Consider the following 17571-nt stretch of genomic DNA (forward strand, 5'->3'; position numbering starts at 1 on the left):
ATGGAGCAAACACATCTGCACCCGTGGCTGCAACTACAAGTTCTGGCCATGGGTCTCACCTACCTTGTGGGAACAGGGCATCCTGCTTGGTTTGGTCACTTTTTTCCATGACCACCAAGTCCTTAATTTGAAAAGCATGTACATGTACATTTTCACAAGCAAGATAATTTGCTTGATTAAATCACTCTATGTTTATATACTTACTTGTTCCCATGGTTAAATTAATCTGTGTTTAACATCTTTTTCTTTGAAGTGATTAAAATCCTAGAAATGTGAAAATAGGATTTATCACATGACCAAATACTACAAATGCTACTTACACTTCATAACTGAATTTGCTAAATGAAGCAGTCTCTACCATTTGTCGAACAGGTATCTGACCAGAAGCAGAATAGGTGACAAAAACTTCCTTGAATTTTGTAAATGATCACAATATTAGCCAAAGAGAGAAACTATGATTTGTCCACTGTATTGACCCTGTATTTCACAGAAACTTAACTGCTCTATAGAGCTGTCATAAAATGACATTAAATGACACTTAAGGACGACCATGAAAAACATTTACTAGCTGATTTGCACAGGTTCTGAGGTGCTCCCAACACTACATTAGCTTCAAAAGGAAACATACTTATCCAGAGTCCAGAGATATAATGCTTCCAGGTAAGCTGGATCAACACCTCCCAGTAGAAAACAATATTACTAAAGATGCATGGAAAGCAGGACAGACAGATAAAGCTCTTGACATATTTTTTTTCCTAAACAAAGAGCATTTCCTCTTTCATAAAGAAAAAAAAAAACAAACCTAAAAAACAAGAAGTCAACACCCACATATGAGTCTCAAAGTGAAAGAAAGGCAAAGTTTTTCAGAAACCCTGCCCTTCAGCTGGCCTGGTTACACCAGGGCTGGGTGAGTTAGATCCCACAGACCAGGGCTGGAAACAGCAACAGCCTCTCCCACAGGGAAATATGAATTAGATACTTGAGCTTTTCAGCATCTATTCACTTACTCCTGTTATCTAGTTTTCAGACAGAAAATCATACACTTAACACGAAGTGTACCTACTTGCAAGATGTATGTAAAAAGCAATTTGCTCATAGGCGGATGGCAGAGGAATTGTTTCTCTTCAGGGGCAATTTAGTAATATGTCTTTTAATTGTGGGAATTTTTTATTTTTAAGAAGTGTTTCTAAAGAACAAGCAAAATCATTAGCAGAAAAATGACCAAGAGCACTCTGACCTAAACTAAGGAGGTAAAAAGAATCCAACCACACACATACAAAATTTGCTCCCAGAGGAAGTCAGAAACAAGAGTATAAACCACTGGATTATACTTTTGGATCCCAAGCAGATTGATCCATGGCATTTGTAGGTTTATGGCATTTCTCCAAGATTTCAGTGCCACCTTCTCACTCCCAATCTCATCTCAGCTGCCCTAGGAACACTGCTTTTAGTAAGAAGTCACATTTGATCAGTCATCTACTCTGCTATCTCTTAGAGCCACATGATCATCATTGCTCATGATATTTAGACAAGAGATCACCACTCATCCTACCTAATGTCATAGCCAAACCCATTCATATTACTTAAAGAAAGAAAAAAAATCTTGGTTGCATTGGAACTTTTTTCTTAAAAAAAAGAGACAGAAACCAACAGTTTCTGCTTGTCAGAATGGGACACGTGAAAGGACACTTCATTAGTTACCATTTCCCTTTTGGTCTCATTTTCATGGATATGTCAGTGGATGATGTGCATGATTTTCACTTTTGTCATCTGGGAATAGTCAACCACTGATTTTCAGTTACCTGAATAACTGCTGGGTGCAAAATTAAATGACATGAATTTTATCTTAAGTCTCTGCCATGCTATAAAATCATCCTAATTCCTTCTCAGGTGACAGTTTTTGCAGCTGAAATCCACAAAGACATTAACAGCAGGCACCCTCACATATGAACACTCCAATAAAACAACATAGTATGATTTGGATTTGCTCTTTTGACATAAATATGGTATTATTTAAATCTGATGGATCTAATGATCAATCACACAGAGGTACCCACTTACAAGCCACTCTTGCAAACAACCCTCAGTCATGCCTTTTTACAAAAATTAGTACAAATCAAACCAAAGTAAATCAAAAACCATCCATGCAAATAAAAAAATTCAGGTCTCAAAGTTCAGGATGACACAAAAAACAAATGGTGTGCAAGAACAGGGGCTTCCTCCCTTGCACAGCCACACTCAGAAATGCATGCAAATATTGTGAACTTGCAGATTACCAATTTAGCAATTGGTTTCATTTTGAGACCTTTTTGGAGGGGAAGTAATACAGTAACAGTAATTCCTCCTAACCCACTTCCCACTGTGGCCACATGGGCTCAAATTCTCAGGTTGACCAAAGCTGTATCTGCAACAGAAAATGGGATTATAACAAAAATTTGTCTGAAAACACATTATTTACCAAACTTGAAGCAAAATCTGAGGCAAGCTTACAACCTCAGAAAGATTCTTTTTTGTTGTTTCAAAGAGCTGAGCTGTGTAGCTTACAATAGATGTCCAAATTGCAGACTACACATTTTACCACATCTGCATGGAGGAAGTTTCTGCAACTGTACCAATATCCACTCTCTTATGAAAATCATATAGGGGGAAAAGTAATAAAAAAATCATACTTTATTTAGGAAAAGGTTGGATTATTTGTTTTTAATGACTAAGACAATCTATCCAGAAAAAAATACCAACATCCTCCTTTTCAATCTCTGTCTGCTTTTCACTTTCATCAGTAAGACAAGTTCTGCCACATGGTTCATATTTTTTTATAGATAAATCTTTCTACTGTCATTTCTTAAAAAATATGGTGTTAATTCAAAATGCAGGGATAAACAAGGGTATATATGTCTACATATATATTTGTGTATACATGAACATGCTGTATTTGACAGTTGTCTTCTCCACCTTTTCCATGTCACTTGTTACCACTTTAACTGCAAACTCTTCGTAGGGGGATCCATGTTTTTCTATTCTTACTTGCATTTACAGTCTAAATTTGATCAGAGTTTATAGTAACATAATGTTTATATGTTAAAGAACTATAATAAGAAATCTCTCACTATTCCTGATATTGTGGAAGGACACATCTATGAAAAATCAAAAAAGGAGCACATGAAAAAGTAATTTATAAATATTTAAGAGTTGAATGTATCCTGATCAAAGGCAGTGGAAACAGAGACTGAGACTGAAGAATTATCTGAAGTCTGCCATACTTTTCATAACTAAATTGTTATGAAAAAGCACAGAAACTGAGCTTTAATACTAAACATATGACCCGGCATACACTGGTTTGCTTGGTGATGATGTAACTTCACAGCAAAAAGCAGATGTCAACATATGGTTTTGAAAACTTAAAGAACCCACGAAAGCACTTGCAAATTTAAAAAAAACAAATATCCAAATCTGGAATATAAATTCTTCCAAACCAAACAACACATCCCTAATCATCTTCATGTACAACTTGTTAGAGGTCTATTAGTGACATACACAGTAAAAACACATTTCATTCTCAGACAAAAAACTTGGCAACTGAAAATAATCTACTTTTACAATGCTGCCATTTAGTTTGTATTTATGAGTCTTCTCATAAGTTCTAGGGACCAAATTATTTCAGATTAGAAAGTGATTTATTCTTTTATCAGCCACAAACGTCTTTTGACCTCCAAGTTTGAGCCAAGCTTACTTCATGTGCCTGCAAGCTCTCAGTTACAGGGGCTAGGTATTTCTCGTGTGATGTGTTGCTAGAAGTTCCCTCCCAAAAAGAACAACGCTACTATGCTAAAGGCTGTGCGGATGAGTAAGGGAGGCACTTGCTGCCCCACAGAGCTTATTATCTCTACCTCAGACAAAGCACGACAGGTGGACCCAGCAGGGAATTTCAAACAGGGCAATACCTATTTTGGTGTAATTTACATCTTCTGGATCTCTGAATATTAGAATTTAAATGTATTCTCACAAATGTGAAATATTCTTGCTACAGTGTGCTATGAAGAAAAGGCAGAGAAGCAGAAATACACCAATCACTCCTTGTTTGGGTAAGCTCTGTCTTTTAAGACAGAGCCACAGGGCCAAGTACTGCAGTTTTACTCAGGCACATCTTATGTATGAATAGCTTTGCCTCTCTAAGAATCCAGGAAAGACTGCAGGACAATTTATATAATTGACTGGATCAGTAGCTACACCTGTTATTAAGATTACTTGACACAAGCTATTAAACAACTACCTGCCGTTGTTCATAGCCCGCCAATATTTTGCCATTTCATCTGATTTATCTATGATGCATGACTGCCTCAGGCTGAGCGTTTTGGAAATGGTACAACTTTTTCCAAGAACAAGGTTAAGGAATTTTAGGTTTAAAAGTCTTCAAGTTCCTCCTCTGAAAAAGGAAGGCTTGAAATCTGTCAGCCTAGCTGTGACTTTTGTCCTCAAGAAAGCCTTTTGTTCTCACATGTGCCTCAAGTAAGCCCTTAGGAACTACCTTTGTGAACTGCAGCTCACAAACCATGAGTGCTTGGCTTTCCAAAGTTGTTATTGTTATAGTTTTTATATGAAAGCAAGAGTGGCACCTTGATTTCCTTGTATTTCATCTCCACCCCATTTAAAAAAACACATAGAACAGGAAATGAGACTAAAGTAATCAAATGAAATGAGCCTTCAAAAAAGAAAATGGACTGAAGTTACAGATATCACATAAGTATCTTCAGAAAACATTTCTTGATATAATGCAAACACCAGCACAGCTGTCCACACAACGCAGTTGTCACAGTTGAACTGGGCAACTTTGACCAAGTAGCTCACACACTCTGCCACTTGTTATACTGGTTCATTATTTCCCAGCTTTATTGCAGTTCTCCTCAAGCTGCCCTCCTGTATCAGGGAAGCAGTTCCATCCCCATTGCAGGTGAGGAACCAGCAAAGAGAAGCACATCTTAGCAGAAAAGCTAAGAGAAGCACAGTTATGCAGAAAGGCTGCAAGGAACAAGAAACTTAATCTCACTGTGCAGGTTCTGGGCCAACCTTGTCTCTCAGAGATGAGCCAGCCCACTGCCAATTCACATCAGCACTTCCAGAAATGCCTCAGTGGCAAGTAAGAAAACACACCTCTTACCTGCCAAGTCTCCCAGCTTAAATTCTCAACTCCTTTTCGTATTATTTTCTTCTGCTTCCAACACTGAAGGCAGGGAGGGGAAAGAAAAGAAAAAAAATTATCAGAGGAAGAGTCACAATTATCTCATCCAAAACCTTTTTAATATTCACGACATTTTACGCTGAGCAAAAATCTCAAATAAATAAGTGGGGTTCCTCCATTCATTTTTCTCGGTACTCAGGTCAGGGCCTTAGCAAACTCTCCCTAAAAAACAAGATGCTGAACCTGAGAGCAAGACCTGAAGCATGAGGAATAGAGGGGCACCTCGTTAAAGGAAAACTAAACTGATGGGTATTAAGGAAAAGACAGGGATTAGGATCCCAGTACAGCAAGGTGCTTATGTATATTCACAGAACTATAAGAATACATGTAACTTTAATTAATTTGAAGGCTCTACTCAGATGGACACAAAATCACATAGGAACCTTCAGGGTGTGCAGAGGGGAAAAAAGGGAGAGAGAAGTGTAAAGGAGAAACTAAGCCACAATCAGCTTAAATTGACAGAAAGACTGAGAGCAATTTCAGTGGGCTTTGGATGATATCCAAAGTGGCAGAAGAGAAAAAAAAAAAGGAGAAAATATTCATTGGGAATGGGGAGAATAACTAAGAGAGCAGAGTAATAACTCCAAGAAATATTATTAGTGCAATTTAAGAATAGCTGGGGAATTGCAAAAAGAGGGTTAGATTCTGCTCTTCAGGCTCATAAATGCTGGCTTGCTCCATCAAAATCAATGGAGCAGTTTTAGATTTACATCAGCGTAACTAAGAACAAAATCAAATTAAGGAGTACAGAGTAACTGGAGAAAAAACAGGCATTATTGAGTGTTCCAACACTGGGAGGCACTCAGATACTATAGAGCTGAAGGCCACGTTAGTAGATTGATTAAATGATTGATCCATCAGTAGGAGATTTATCCAATATGGGGAGGAAACCGGGAGCTTTAAGTCAAGACTACTAATCAGCTATTATTTATATTTTCTACACACTACAAACATACAAAGGAGATGCTTTATAGAATTTGCAGTAATAATAATTTCCAATTATTTCCCATCTTGAGATTAATTCTAACATATTTCTTCAACATTTTAAAGGTGTTTTGTAAAAGTATTTTGAAAAATGTTTTCATAACAAAATCTCAGGACTATCACGTTCTCATTTCAATCATCTCTTACAGACTTACAGACTGATACCAAACGCTACAAAAACTAAATTCAGAACCATATCAGGAGACATGCACTGTTTTTCTTGAACAAACAATAGAGAATTTCTCTACATTTCATTGAGGTTTGTAAATGATAGTGTAAAAGTAGCAGTTTCTTTTCAACAGTTTCATGTTCCCACAAACAGAGACTAGTTTATTTTAGACACTTACTTTCACTAATGCACTGCCACTCCTTATACACTTTGCCTCTATTCTGAAAATACAAACCTTAATAAAAAGTAAAGCTCTGACCTGATCTAATCTTTCTTATTCTTTATTTACTTCTTACTGTTCTCTAAAAATCGCTTCAATTATCACATTGTACCCAAGTCCCTATCAGTGTGATTTCAAATGACTTGACCATTACCTGGTTTTATTTCAAGTAAAAAAATTATTCCATTCCATCTGCCTTTCATTTCCATGTTTAGTCCACAAAATCCACCCACTTCTAATGATACCTGCAACAATTAGTCACGTTCTGTGACATCTCTGTTATCCACACACACATGCGTTTTTTCCAGTTTTTAATAGATGGTCTACAGGCACAGAGAAGACAGCCACTACTAGTAACCTGGGGAAATCTATTTTATTATCAAAATCTAGAGATTTATGTTTAAATCCATGAAACAAGCGGTTTGATCAAGTTCCTGCTCCCACAGGTAGACTTTGATTAGTAATTACAAGTTCAGTCCTTAAATTCCAGCTAATAATCAGATCAATTAAGAAAGAAAAACAAAAACAAAAAAAACCCCACCAAAACACAGAAAAAACCCACAAAAGTGCAGGTTTAATCTTTTAAGTCCATTCATAAAAGAGAAAATAAGAATAAAGTAATAATTTTATTATTAAATTCCTTAAGGAAGAATATCCATTTCCTTTCATAGATGACAGCTTTGTCTGGATTCTTTTCTGATAGGATCTATACAGACTTTTCAAAATGTAATGCAATTTTAATTTGAACTAGAGAGAGATTTCCTACAATGCTGTGGAGCAGTAGGCAGAAAGCTACACCTTCCCATATGGAAGGTGCATTTGTGTTTCATATCTATGCACTTATTGCAGGGTTGTGTTGAACATGATATGACACACAAAACACTGTTCAACTCGGCATTCTTTGATTAGTTTCTGTATCACTGATGAGTGAAAAGTGAACTTGGGTTCTATTCCAAGGTCTAATGGTCACAAGTGTCATTATTACATGTCAACCTGTCCTTAAATAGAGTTTCAGAAATAATATTTTCATAGCACTTCCCTGTGAATTCTATGCATTTTGATTCCCAGTGCTTCACCATAGAGGGATCAGAAAGGTATGATCCAAAACACTGTGAGGAAGGGAACTTCAGAAGGTTGAGCATGTTTGTTCAGCTCTACTCAGAGATTAGGCTCTTGACTGTATTACAACAAATTTACTGAAGACTACAGGTTAGTAAATAGGCCACCAGGACATGTACCTGTGATAAAAAATCAGAGCTGTATCTTGGGTGTAGCAGCATTTGTACTCGAGTTATATGCTGCATAGAGGAAATGGAGCAGAAAGCTCATCTAAGTCACCATTTCCCTTTCTTCCATCTCGCAAAAAAACCCAAATTAAAGATATTGTGAAAGGTTTACAGTAAGACCCATGCAAAACTTTCACCACAAAATGTAAAAATCCCTCATGCTTCGCTACAAATCTGAAAAACATGATTGGCAAACAACTTCCACACAATGATTAAGAGCATTAAAACAGAAACTAAGTAAAAGCTCTGAGATTGTGAAAGAACTATGATTTTTAAGATAATTTATTTAAAGTAGAGTGTTTTCATGTACTGTGGCCAAAAGCCAAGGAAAATTAGTATTTTCAGAAATGGGAAACCATCCTGATGGGCAAGAACTCTTGCAAATCAGTTAAAAAAAAGCAGTTTACATACTCTCTCAGACATCCCCATATTTATTTTTAACAGCGGTATATCTTTATCTTCAAACAACTTCTTTTAACAGTGAAAAGTCTTTATAATTCAAGAGGATTTCAGGGTGTTCTGGAAATCTTTCAAAATTAGGCTAGAATTTATTATACCTTGGGAAAGAAACAACACAAAGCAAGTGACCTATATTAACCATTCACAAAAATAGCATCTGGCTTCCTGGCTCTATTTTTGTGGTCAGTATGATTTTACACTGACAGTAGTCCCATCATGTCAGTAATTCCCCTCCAAAACAATTCCAGGACTCTTATTTTCATGTTTTTCAAGTCCTAGATGGCAACCTCTCAGAGAAAGAGACTGTGTTCATGCAACTTGTTTGTGAAGTGCCCGCTGCAGCAGGTTTTCCAGTTCCCACACGCAGTTTTAGAGTACTGTTAGCTGAGATGTTACAGTAGGAAACATTAACATCCCTCAAGCATTTATCTTTCTTCAGCATTGACAAAATGCATTTAAGGAAACAAAGTATGAAGCTAGACACTTAGAATCATAGAATCATTTTAGGTTTGAAAAGACCTTCAACGTTAACCGTTGGACTCAAAGACCTAACACTACAAAGTCCTCCACTAAACCACGTCCCTAAATGCCATGTCTATATATCTTTTAAATACCTCCAAGAATGGTGACTCACCAGGGCAGCCTGTTTCAATGCTTGACAACCCTTTTGGTGAAGAAATTTGAACTTGAACCTACAAAATCCTGGAAGAGTAGCTCAGGACACATAAACTACTCTGTTGACCTCAGTCAGGTGTTAATACTGATAATCAAAGAATGTCAAGAACAAGTGTTGAAATTCAAACTATTTCAAGGCTTATATATGAAGAAAATAATAGGTCGTACAAAGCACTGTATAACTTCCCACTCTGACATTGCAGGCAAGTGGCATTTGAAATATAACCTGTTTAGCCACCTCCCATCTAACAAGGAACCAGCCTCACAGAGCCTAACATAGTACAACCAACGCCCAAACAAGAGATGGATGAATTTAGGTGACTTAACAGAGTTCAGAAATAACATCCCATTTAATCAATCTGCATAAGTGGAGTTGATTTTGTAGGCAATCTCAGAAGGGTATCTAACCTCCTTTCTGCCCTCCTCTGCTCTCACTGAAATACTTGTACAGAAAATTTCCTAAATCAGATATGGCAGAACCACTAATAATCCATTTGCACTCTGGGTGAGCTTGGCTAATGAATTCAAATGAGAGCAGAAGCAAGACACAGACTGCCAGATTTTTAATATGCTCATATTTTCTAGTAATGGTATAATTGTAATTAATGTTTACTTTGTTGTGTATTTTACTGTTGAGTCTTTAAAGTCTTCTGGGATCCCTTTGGGATATAGAGCACTATATAAATGTAAGTTGTTATTATCAAATAATAATCACAGGCCATTTAAATTGTACAATAGCTACCTGATTATATTTAACCAAGTTAAAGCTCTAATAAAAATGATTATATATAATCTAAATTAAAGATATTTTTACCAAGTTCAAAGAACTTAAAGTTCTCTGCACTGTGAGCATGCCGGTGCCCTGTAACACCTGGAGCTTGATCCTACAGTACTGAAATCAGGTAGGACTTTTGCTGTTGCTTTCAATGGAGAGGTGATAAGACACTTGGCGAAGCTACCCTTCAGAAGCAGCAAAATTAAGATTTCTTTTGTTTCCCCAAATAATTTGACTATTTATCCTTACCTCTAGTATTGATCCAGAAGAGCCTATAACAGTCATTTTGGCTGTATCACCAGTTATATAAACACTGTAGGTCTGAAAAATTATTTCAACATAGGATAGAGTCCCTAAGCTTACTCTGAATCACTTAACCTGATGTTGGTGCTGCCATTTGGGTGTAGTGTGGAACATGAAGAAGGCAACTGACCCTTCCTCTCTGTAGCTAGAAGTCCTGACATACTCCTCTTCTTTGATACATCTACTTGGACACAGACTCCAAAATATTTACCCTTAGTCTTATGCATGAAATAGTCTGTGCAGCCATGAGAGAGATTTTAGGATGTAGCAGATTCTGGAAGTGCTGTTGTCAGACATACTTAAAAAGCCCAAAATCACACAATCAGAGATAAGGTACAATGACACTTTACATATGACTCCAGAACTTAAGGTTAGAAAAAACTTTGCTTTTGCTCTCTCCTAATAAATACCACAAAACTAGGGGGGTTGAGGTGTGGATGGAAACACATCTTTTCTGGCTGACCTCTGCCAAGTTCTTTCCCTTGCTTCAGGTTTCCCATCTCTGGAATGGGGGTAATAGCATTAACCTCATTACTGATGAATAGCATCATAGTTGGGTCTACATTATATTTCAATTGTAATAGATTATCTTGTGGAATCTTTTAGTATCAATAAAATAAATATTCGGTCCAAAGTCAATGTCCAGTTGGCAAGTGACAACTAATCCAACTTAAATTCAACTGCAAGGGTTAAGAACACAGCCACTGCTGAAATATTTTTGCTGAAAAGCATCTCTGTGCTGACTACAAAGGCAGGCTCAGATGACAATGTTCAAAATCTAGTGACTTCAGAAAAGTGCCAAATGTTCATTAGGATGAATCTGGAGCTACAATCTTGATTTTAATAAGTTCTAGATTCTTCTGACATTTTGGGGCAAAAAAAATATCTAAGGTTTGATCTGGCTTTCTCTCCTTTTCTTGCTTTTGCCACAAAATATTTTTTTCAACTGAAACACTGCAGCTGGTTGAAAAAAATTTAAATAACTTCAACAATTTTCCCCCATCAGAAGTATAAATATTTTGTTTCAAAGATGATATTTCAAAACAAAAGGTTAAATTTTCCAGTAAAATTTCTTCATTTTATTTTAAATGAAAATACCTGAAGTGAGAAAAGACTGAATATCTTAGAGAACTGGATGTTAATTCTCTAAGATGTGTGCTAAGATCAGACTAGCTGAAGATCCCTCTCTCCAGCAATGAAAATAACAACAATGGTGATATGCCATAATTTCACATGCGCTTAATAACCTCAGTGGCAGTCAACCAACTTCCACTAGCTGATAATCTGGGACATAAGCCCCAGTTGAAATCACACCTTCCTTGTAGGAACCTGTCTATACACACAAAGCAAGAGACGGTCTTCACAATAAATTATGGAATTTAAAAGGACGATGTAACCAAAAGATGAGAAGTAGAGGTTATTAACAAAGAGAGAGCAAATGTTGTGTCGTAAAGTGACAAGGAATTCTGAATTTCTTGAATTCTGAGCTCCCAGCTGATGCTACCTCTCTTAAGATCATTTCTTGCAGTCAGAATGGAAGTAACAATTTAATACATTAATAATAACCAATAATGTTTAAGTACAGTAGTCACACATCAATACTCACACATATGTTAGCTAACTTTGATTTTAAAGTGTTACCCACTGTATTTTTCTTTCCTGCTTGCTGGAGTATGCTGTTATTAGGGTTCTTTGGCTGCAAAAGGTGGTGGATGATCACACATGTGTGCACGCACAGCTTTTCCCTGAAGTACAGGTCCTCCATCAATCATCTCCTGAGCCACCAGAAAGCACTACCTATTGTTTGACACACATGTCTCCAATGTGTAAGCAAGAGAGCAGCAGATGCTATCCATCAGTCAAATCACAGTACACTCTGACACACCAGTTAGTTAGAAAGAGTTGGAAGGCTAAGTCTGGGGTGATATCTTGAGGTGGGAAAGAGATCTGGGAGTTGAGATGAGGAAAGGAGAGAAGGGTCAGGGTGGTACGAGATCCATATTGCTGTCTCCCTGGAAGGACACAGCGTGTCTTAACAAATTACTGTTAATTTGCGCCAGCAGTAGAGTTAGATTGAGACGGGCAAGCGACAATAACAAACAGCACTTGCAAGATCACATAATGAGGGGGCAAGGCTGCTTCACTGGAGCCGCTTCACTCAATTAGTGGACATGGCTTTTAATGCTGCTATGCACAACCAAAGCAATTTTGATTACTTAGAGCTAAGTCTCCATTTAGATTGAGTCAGAAGCCGAATCGTGGTTGTGCTGTTGTGGTTTTTTTTCTTTAATATAATTTATCTACAGAGTATTCGAATGGTAATAAGCCATCTGAAAGCTAGACACATTAGCCTCTGTTTGTGCCAAAGTAATGTTGAAATATACTTTTTAAAATAAGTTCAGATAGTGTCTATTCTAGCACATAAAACTAAGAAAAAGACAGCAAGCAATCAATACTATGCAAAAAGTGAGGGCCAAATTTTGTTCTTATTCACTGTGATTTAACTTTGAAAGTTTAGAAAGGGAATTTGTTATACCAGCAAGATTTTCACAACAGTACACTTAGAGCAGCAGCGTGCTTTGCTCACATCTTCTTCTGCCAAGGTTTACAATTAGTGATTTGATTGATTCTGTTAGCCTAAGACCAAAACTGCTTACCTCCAGAGTAGTATATAATTTTTTTTTTTCTCATTTGTTTAATGAAGGTTTTGGGCTGCTGATGTTTAGGAAGTGTGATTTGATCTCAAGAAACTCACAAAACCTGAACAAAGTCTGTTAATGTTAATCAAATGTTTCTGAGTTTTTTTCTGCTAGTTCAGGTCCAAATCTTAGTTTCAACTATTGGAAGTGGAGTTGTACAAATAACCATGGCTTCCTTTGCTGGGCAAAAGAAAGTACTGCCAGCAGTGTAAAAGTAGACCTCATGAACAAGATGCTGCTGCCAAACTCTCTTTACCATTGTGTCTTAGGGATTAAAGTATTCATCAAGATCAGGAGGACCTGAATTTAAATTGAACATGATTTTTAGCAAGGATCTCTGTATGCACCATGCCCTGATATCTCTCCTAAGCAGTGGTACATCAGGATCTACTTAGTCTTTCCAGTTGAAGCTTTGCATAAGCACTTTTACATAGATTCCTTGGCACAGGGAATGGACTCAGTTATCTGTTTTCATGGGGATCAGCCTTCTCACAAACCTACAGAATTATTGTAATTCTCTCTCTATGAACACATATGCACAAGTCTATGTATATATGGACTATTAATGGAATGTGAGAAGAGAGAAAAACTACATTCAACACCTATCTTCAACTTAAGAAGAAAGAAAATAAGAACATGGATCTCCTATGTGCCTGTGAGCAGTCCTCATCAATAGGCTGTATAGTTACTGTATCTTTTTGGAAATTCCAAGAAAGCAAAATGCTTTGTTTCATATGTATTGAAATGAATCATTTTGATGTTTGGAAATTTATTTTCATCTTTATTTTGGCTGAAATTACTTATCAGATTTGACCCAAATTTCTGAATAGCTTTAGCTGCTTCAAAACTGAATTTTTGGACACATAACGTTTTTCTGTGGAAAAAAAACCCCAAACTTACTAAAATATGCAACATATTTCTTCAGCTTTTCTTACAAGTGGGTGGAAAGAATTTGGGGTGGGGACAGTGAGGGGAAGCTACAGTCAAGAGAAAGGGGTTCCTTAGCAAAGAATTAAGAGAAATCATTTATCAACTACATCTGATAGTAGATCTGATCTAGCTCAAAACTGTGTTTTTAACTGGACTCTGAAGCACCTGGTACTACCCAGTTACTGTGGCAGGGTACCCAAACCAACAGCCCAAACATCTGATGCATTAAGGACATGGTGGATATAGGTTCTGCCTAAAGCACAGAACCAGGAACATTTTAAACTGCTTCATTTCTCAGCTCCAGTACAGCTATGTATGTATAATTTATTTAAGATTTGACTCGGCAGGGAAGCTGCATGCAATCAGCATATTGTTTTTGTGAAGGTTCCTCCCTATTGCCCCTTAGACAGATTTTAACTGTTAGTATATTGGCCTTTTGAATTCTTGTTTTAATAATACCATAAGCTATTTGAACATACATTACTATATACTAATCATTGCTTGTCCAATTTTTTTTTTTTTTGAGTCTTACAGGCGACAGCAGAGAACAAGAAATGCAATTTAGATGGAACTTCAAAGCTATGTTTCGTTATCATCCAAACTGGGACCCTTTTTATGCCTCTCTCACTATTTGGTTTTAAAAGTGAAAGGAAACCAGTTGCTTAAATTTTTTCTTTCAAATTTCCACCCACCTCCTCCCGCTGTCAAAGGAGGAGCTTTATGATAATAGATAGGCTGATCTTGAGATCAATCACAGATAGAGATATATTTACTGTCCTCAGATAGTCATAGTATTGCTTACATTCACATGAATTAAAGATTGTCTAAATCCTGCCTCTGAACATTTCCAAACTTTAAAAGATAGAGATCTATATTTGAATTTCATATCCATCTCGTATCTCTATAGTCGGATGAACAAAAAATACCCAATTCAAATCACACCTGAAGTCTATAAAAACTGTGTCTTTCAAGATTCAATGTCATCCTGTGGCCTTGTATACATAGCAAACCATCCCTGAAAAACTAATGCAGAACAGCTCCACTCCACAATCATCCTTGTTCCTTCTCAGGAGTGCCTTTGTATGGTTTAGCTTTGCTTTTGAAGTGGATTAAGCTAGGCTCCATATGGCATTTTCAGTCATCAGGCAAAGTGGCCACAAGAAGAATTAGCGCAGAAGAGTATTGTGCTTCAACTTTGTTCAATAATGACCTAATTCAGGGCAGGCCTGAACAATATAGTGAAGTATAACAAGATGCTGGGTGCTTGATGAAAAAAAAAAAAGAGTGAAAAATGCGATGAGTTAAATTGGGCAAACGTTATATGACTCTCATAGTCAGAATGGTTAATTTTGAAATTAAAAATCAACAGATAGGCTACATTTCATATTGCTAAACTGAAATCTGAGATTGGGAAATCCCTGTGCTACAGGTGCAGTGGGGACAGCAGCTTAGTCAGGACAAGCAGGGTTAGCATGAAGGACTTCCACTTTTCATATAAAGGCTCCCTAACCACTACAAGCAGTCCTGGTTACTCCTTCTTCCTCCTCCTCTCATCCCTTCCCCCTTTCTTTGTTAAAATCCACTTATTTCCATGAAAACTTCAAACGAATTTTTTAAAAGCAAATGAACAAAATCTTTGTTATTTAACTAAGAAAGTATCAAAAAAAAAAGAGGCAAAAACTATTTTAAACTTTCACACAACCAGAAAAGTTTATCCAGGTGGAGTAATTGGTAGTGGAGCAGGGAACAAGAAACTGAAAAGGTTAAGGTTTTTCTATATGAAAATGGTAACTCAAATACACACTCAGGGGACAGTTATACATATGTTTTTGAACTAAAACTCTAACCTGGCATGATTAATTTTGGCCCTAGTTTTGTCAAAATATTGGAGTCCATATGGCACAAAGCAAATAATTTTACATTTTTATTTTAAACCCCTATGTGTTTTTCTTGTCTATTCCCTTCTCTTCTGCCACACACACTGGCAGCCACTACCAATACGCCAAATGCCAAATCAACCCTGCAAGCTGCCTGGCACAAGCACTCTACAATACTGGCACATGCCTCCTTTTGCAGGGGGATTCTCTCTGAAACCCTGTGGCACATTCAAGCATCCCTGCTTAGCAGCTGAGGACCCTGTCTACCCCAGTCACATCAGCAACAGGGTGCCTTAACTGTGAACATGCTGCCCATTTAATTACACCTAAATCAAATAAAAAGATGACACTTTGCATTGGTGTATCGATTCCCCCTCCTGCCCCAAAGAATCAGTCAGTGCTTTGTAATATCTTTGTATCCAGCAGCGGAGAAGTATTGCTGCTATGGAAAGAGAGGATGCAAATTGCTGCAACATGAGTAAGAACAACAACAACAAAAAGGCACCACTCTGGAAAGCTGAGCAAACTCCTGCACCTACAGTCGGCTCAACAGAACACAGATGTCTAAATAGAGCAAAAAGACGTCACTCCTTCACCTCTTATCCATAAAACCTTCTGTGAGCTGGAGCTAAAAATCAGGAAGGTGGAAGGTTTTGCTGACCTTGTCAGGTTTAAAAGTAGTATTTGAGGCTCAAATGCTAAATCATTCCTTTTGCTGCCCTTCCTATTTTTTCCCAATGCATGCTGATCTAACCCATGGCATTATTTTTATTTTTTTAAAATATATTTATTTAAAGATTTTAATTAGATATTCATCCACAGTTTAAGGTGGCAGGCTCCTTAAAGAAACAGAAAAGTAATACTATTTTTAGACAAAACCCCCAGGACATGCACTGGAAAGTCAAGCACATTGCACTGAGCCAAAGGTGCATATACCTTCTAGTTCATTTTCTACACTTGTGTTTTAAGTTCATGGCCAGGGGTGACTCCTGTCTCCCAGTGTGATAAGCATCCTCTGCAGCTGCAGGAACTGTGCTCAGGATCTTCAAGACAGCCCTGATGGCAAGATCAAAATAATACTCTTTTTTTTTTTTTCCCCCCTCATAGCAGAAATTGGTGAGTCCTTCATCCACAACAGCCTGTTTTGAGGGAGCTGTGGCGCATTTCTGAGAAAGACCCATTACCTGGGCTGAATTGTGTCACAGCAGACAGGCTGGAGGAACTGCTGGGGGTATGCTGTGCAGCCACAGTTGTTCAGAGGTCCTCATGTCAGCCCTACATCTACAAACAGAGAATAAACCCACATACTGCTCCTGCCTTGAGATGCAGTGAGGAGCACAGAGAACCAGGTGAGTGTACCAGCAGGAGCTCACAATACTAAGCACACACCCTCAAAGTCTGATACTACCTGGGGCTCCCAAAGTGCTGGAGGCTCTCTACCAGGGTATGCCACCTTAATGCAGCCCAGCTGAGAGCTGAGCAGAGAACAGGTAAGCAACAACTAACAATTTCATGGCTCCCTGCCATAGCCTAATGGTCAATTGAGATTGCTCGATTGCAACAAAGAAAAAAACCTTCCCTCTGTAATAGTCTCATGGAGAGAGGGAGAAACTTTGGTCTCTTGTAGCCTCACAATACATGCACAATACACTGGGCTGTCTGCCTCTTCCTGTATTACCAAGTTTCTGTTGGAGCAGCAACTCCACCTAACAAATATAACTTTAACAACAGTAAAACAACCTAATAGCTTAGCATGCCAGGGGGCTAATGTGGTGGGCCATTTAACGCTGCACTAAATAGCCCTGGTTTGAGTCTCATTGCCAAGTGCTGAACTGAGAATTGCAACTGCAGGAGCAGTTCCTAATTCATTAGTTAAAGGGGGTCATTGCTCATAGGGTGGGGAAAAGGGAGGGGAAGAGGAAAGAAGGGGGGAAATATCAGACAACTCTAAACATTCA

The 17571-nt window shown here is 37.7% G+C and overlaps 1 protein-coding gene across 3 annotated transcripts in view; it reads right to left on the minus strand.

Moving 5' to 3' along the window:
• Positions 1 to 17571, minus strand: part of SOX5 (SRY-box transcription factor 5) — a 652738-nt gene that overhangs the window by 453100 nt on the left and 182067 nt on the right. For all 3 annotated transcript variants that reach the window (XM_062009253.1, XM_062009270.1, XM_062009262.1), the window contains exon 3: positions 5156 to 5218. The gene's annotated coding sequence lies outside the window, so the exon portion shown is untranslated. The remainder of the gene's footprint in view (positions 1 to 5155; positions 5219 to 17571) is intronic.

The sequence above is a fragment of the Colius striatus genome, chromosome 1 (assembly GCF_028858725.1).
Source record: "Colius striatus isolate bColStr4 chromosome 1, bColStr4.1.hap1, whole genome shotgun sequence".
Lineage (NCBI taxonomy): Eukaryota > Metazoa > Chordata > Aves > Coliiformes > Coliidae > Colius > Colius striatus.